Source organism: Jaculus jaculus, chromosome 1, assembly GCF_020740685.1.
Source record: "Jaculus jaculus isolate mJacJac1 chromosome 1, mJacJac1.mat.Y.cur, whole genome shotgun sequence".
Classification (NCBI taxonomy): Eukaryota; Metazoa; Chordata; class Mammalia; order Rodentia; family Dipodidae; genus Jaculus; species Jaculus jaculus.
The window spans coordinates 115,972,962-115,977,739 of record NC_059102.1 but is presented as its reverse complement, the minus strand read 5'-3'; the positions used below and the strand labels follow the sequence as shown (position 1 = coordinate 115,977,739).

General features: G+C 42.3%; 1 pseudogene; it reads left to right on the top strand.

Moving 5' to 3' along the window:
- The first annotated feature begins 311 nt into the window (after positions 1–311).
- Positions 312–814, top strand: LOC101611190 (annotated as a pseudogene).
- Positions 815–4,778: the final 3,964 nt, after the last annotated feature.

Sequence of the window (4,778 nt, the reverse complement as noted above, 5' to 3'; positions counted from 1 at the left end):
TATATCACCTCTTCATTTTTGAAATTATTATTGCTATTAATAACTTTTCTATTATTAACAAGCTTTTCAAAAGTATATCAAATAGTTGCATATAAATTTCCATGTGCCTTAAATTGCTAGTTGTAAAAAGTAAATATATGAAGCTGGGTGTGGTGGTGCATAACTTTAATCCCAGCACTTAGGAGGCAGAGGTAGGAGGATTGCCATGAGTTTAAAGCCACCCTAAGACTAGCCTGGACTAGAGTGAGACCCTAACTTCAGAAAGCCAATAGATAGGGAGCAGCTGTCACAGACCAGGGGACTCCTGCACCATGCCGCCAGAAAAGACTTTCAAGCAACACTGTACCTTCGAACAGAGAGTAGAAGATATCTGGCTTATCCAAGAGCAGCATCCCACCAAGATCCCAGTAATCATAGAATGATACAAGGGTGAGAAGCAGCTGCCTGTCCTGGATAAAACCAAGTTCCTTGTTCCTGACTACGTCAACATGAGCGAGCTCATCAAGATAATTAGAAGGCGCCTACAGCTCAATGCTAATCAAGCCTTCTTCCTCCTGGTGAACGGGCACAGCATGGTGAGTGTGTCCACACCCATCTCTGAGGTGTATGGGAGTGAGAAGGATGAAGACGGCTTCCTGTACATGGTGTATGCCTCCCAGGAGACGTTTGGAATGAAGCTGTCTGTGTAAGAGCAGAACAATATCTTAAGTTTTTAAAACCCTTACCAAGAATAAAAGGGACGTTACCAGCTGAGTTTGATCAGTTCATCTACTCACAGATCATCAGAACAGTAGGTGCCCACCTAGGGGTGTTAGCAAATGTAGGGTTTTTTTTTGTATTTCAGCCAGAAAAACTGAGCTCCACACATGCACATTCGGCTTTGGAAAACTATTATTTAAACTGAGCTGTCTTGTTTTCAAATTTTAGACGTTTAAAAATAAAGTGCTTTGCATCTTAAATTGCCAATAAATTAGACCAAGTTATTTCAATGCTTTTCTCCTCCAGTAAAGACTTTAATTGGAGCAGCAGCGTCCAGGCATCAGGATGCCCAAGATTCTTCCCTGGGTTCACATAACGTACCACCTTTTCAGAGAAGGGCTTCCATTTGCCTAGAGAAACTCTCTAAATGGGTCTCTAAGCCCAGGTTGTCAAACCAGGCTCCCAGATGCCTCTGACCTTGTGCAAAAAAATGGTCAGGTGTGCAGGAGCTCACTGTGAGGATCCTGGTCCTGACCCCTGGCAGCAGCATACCAAGTGCACCCTCAGCAAGGCTGCAAGCTCCCACCTGCTGTGCTGGCTGGATGGTTCTCCCAGCAGGAGCCACTGCTCAGCAGAAAGTTGGGACCTTGGATGAGGGATGGTTTGGATCTGGTTTCTTACAAAAGTGGAGGGAAAAGTGCATTTCTGGTGTAGATCGTCTCTGGTCTGATGCCTGCTTCAGTGAGGGAGCAAGCAGATGTACAGTGAAAACATCAAAATGGTCAATTCAGAGCACTGAAATTCAATGCATTCCCTCTGCCACTGGACTTACAGCTATAGATACATTTATTATTTAAGTATTACAGCTATGTTCTTAAAAGCTTCTCATACTTAGAAGGGTGGTTCAGTCAGAGAGCTGTCAAGATTCTCCCCCATGTGCATGTCAGCTGTGAAGCAAACAGGAGACACGGTCTTAACAGATGTGTGTGCCGAGTTAAACACCTGCTAGGTCCAACTGAAGCAAGCCCTGCTACCTGCAGGCGTACACTGAAGATTCATGGGATGATCACGCTCACCCCACATCAGACTGTATGCAGCAGGCCCATGTTTGGGAGTCTGAGAGACCAAGGGCTGCCTGCTCACAGAGGGCAAACATCATGGCTGTCTCTGGACCCTGGCTCCTCACGGGTGACCCCCCCTTCCCTCTGCATGCACCTGTCCATTGCTAACTTTTAATGTTTTTAATTATGTAAATTCTCAGCCTGTCTTTAGATTGTGTATATCATTATATCTAAGATTGTAACTGCAATGTGGTAAGATTCCTATAATACTGCTTTTTAAAAAAATGCCACACTGAGGGTGAACTTTGATAGGGTCTTTAAAACAAGTACATTTTTAATGCACTAAGTGAATAAAGGCATAACTAAACTGTTAAAAGAGACCCAACAAATAAATAAATAAATATATGAAGCAAAAATAATACCAACTTGTCTGTTTGGTGTGTAGATGGGGTTGATGGGTTGATTTACCCTGAACAGCTCCACCATTTCCTTCTTGTAAATTTAGTTTACTTAAATTTTCAATATACTTAATCCTTCAATGAAAATGTTTGTGTATGATGCTCCATCTGTATGGCTAATTTTCATTTCTTTTACAGTTAATACATGGAAAGTGGACTTACTGGGTCAGAAGATGGGATAATATTAAGAAATGTAACACTACACTTGTAAGTGTCCCTATAGGGTATATGAAAATCACTGAGATTTAGATTATACTACAAATGGCTCCTTGTCACTGATTAACATGAGTATATGAGTGATGTCACATTGGATGATCTACTGGGTTAATATCATTTTTTCGAATCATATTGGTTTTCAATTGTACCATAGAGAGAAAGAGGAAATACCTTTCTAAATAAATTTAGCAGAATCATCCAGAAGACTTTTTAAAAATGTTCCCTTATCTCCCCAGCAGTCTTAGGATACATGCCAGGGCAGCTTAATTACTTGCCCTTTTCCTTCTCAAAATCCCACCATCCTCTGCTGCCCAAGTCACTGATATAGTAATTGCCACATTGCAAATTGAAGGGTTCATTCCTTCAGGTCTGCTGGATAGGGAAAATTTGGGGATAATTTCAATGGCTTAGATAAAAAATGTTGTCAGGACTGAGTACCTGAAGCAAGAAATGAGAAAGCATTTGTCAAGTCTGAGAAAGACTGCTGGGTGCATCCCTGTGGCTGCTACACTGGCCCAGGACTTTACTTTGGGTCCCACTTTAGATTTTCAGGAGACTATCTGCTGCCATTAAATTGTATGATGGTAGAACTAGATGGTAAAACCACATTGCTAACAACTTCATATGCTGGGGCTGCAGGCCACTGAGAAGTCAAGCTGGTGCTGAGCTGGAAGCCTCCTCCTTATTGGCTAGGTACCATGATGCTGAAGGAGCTATGCAGCCTATTGGGGGAAGAAGACCATCAATGGTCTTAACTAACAGTGGACCCTGCAAGCTTTACAGCTAGTCAGCCAGGCCAAATGTATCAACTGGTACAATGGTAACATGTCTGTTATGGGGGAAACAACTGTTCTGATTGGACTTAGCCCACTCCATGGGAGGAAATTCCTGCCTAGTACTGAAAACCCAACCAAAAGCATATGGATGGGGAATGTCAGAAGCCCTAGAGGGGAAACTACTACTGTTGTATAGCTAAATGGGCATATTATGACCACAAAACTGCTCTCTAGATACTTATATTTATGCCCATATATTGATGCTACTCTCACTTTTGGTTAGAGAAGCTTCTCTTTTCAGATCGCAATGAAGACAGGGGTGAAGTGTTCAACATTGAAGTGCTGAAAAGAACTGAGAGTGGAGTGTTCAGCACTAAGTGGGCCATCTCTATCATACCCTCCAAGACTCAGGGACCATTGCAGAAGAGGTGTCAGAAAGAATGCAAGAGCCAAAGGAAGGGAAGGAGTACTCAGAATACTATCTTATAGACATAAAGTGGCCTCGATATTCATAACCTCACAGTGGCTGATGCTACCTACACAAGACCCGCATGATACGAGGAGAACAATGATTATATCAAAATAGAAGAGAGACTAGTTGGAAAGAAGGTAAGATTCAGTGGAGGAGGCAAGTTTTGGAGAAGGTAGTGAGAATGAATTACAATCATGATATGTTGTTTACATTTATGAAAGCTGTCAATAAAAAACTTTGTTTTAAGAAAATAATGTGTAGAGCTGTAGTCAGCTCTATGCTGCTGGGATGAACATCTAACCAGACACAGTTTACAGGAAGAAATGTTTTATTTCAGGCTTACAGAGTCCAGGGAAGCACCATCAATAGTGGAAGTAGCTAGCTTTCTTTCCTAGATCCAAGCACAGAGACACCACCAAACATTCAGCACCACCAGGAAGCAAGCACGAATCACCGGAGCTCACACTGCTCTCCACGCCTGTGGGTAGGAGTCAGATCCGCCCCCAGTGATGCGCACCATCTAGCAGCAATCTGCCTGCTAGGGGCTCAAGTAGGAAGTTTAACAAATTATAACTGAGTCTATGGGGCCAAACGTTTGCAGTATCGCATTCAAACTACCACATGTAGAAAACCTACAAAGACAGAGAGGTTGACTTGAGAAGGCTTGGAAAAATGAAGGTGGAATAAGTGAAATAGGATAATGTTGACCAAGGAAAGCTTTTGAGAGTGACAGGATTTTAAAAAGTGATGTGAGATAGTCAATAAATAAATAAATATTTTTTAAATTAAAAATTAAAGTGTGTGGTGCTGAAAGTAATCATAGATCTGCAATGACCTTCTCTTTCTGCCTCTCTTGAGATCCATTTCCAGGCAATGGGCAGCTTCCATTTAATTCTTACACCATCTCACCCTGTGGTGGTTTGATTCAGGTGTCCCCCATAAACTTAGGTGTTCTGAATGCTAGGTTAACAGCTGATGGAGATTTGGGAATTAACATCTCCTGGAGGAAGTGTATTGTTGGGGGCAGGCTTATGGGCATTATAGCCAGTTTCCCCTTGCCAGTGTTTGGCACACTCTCCTGTTGCTATGGTCCACC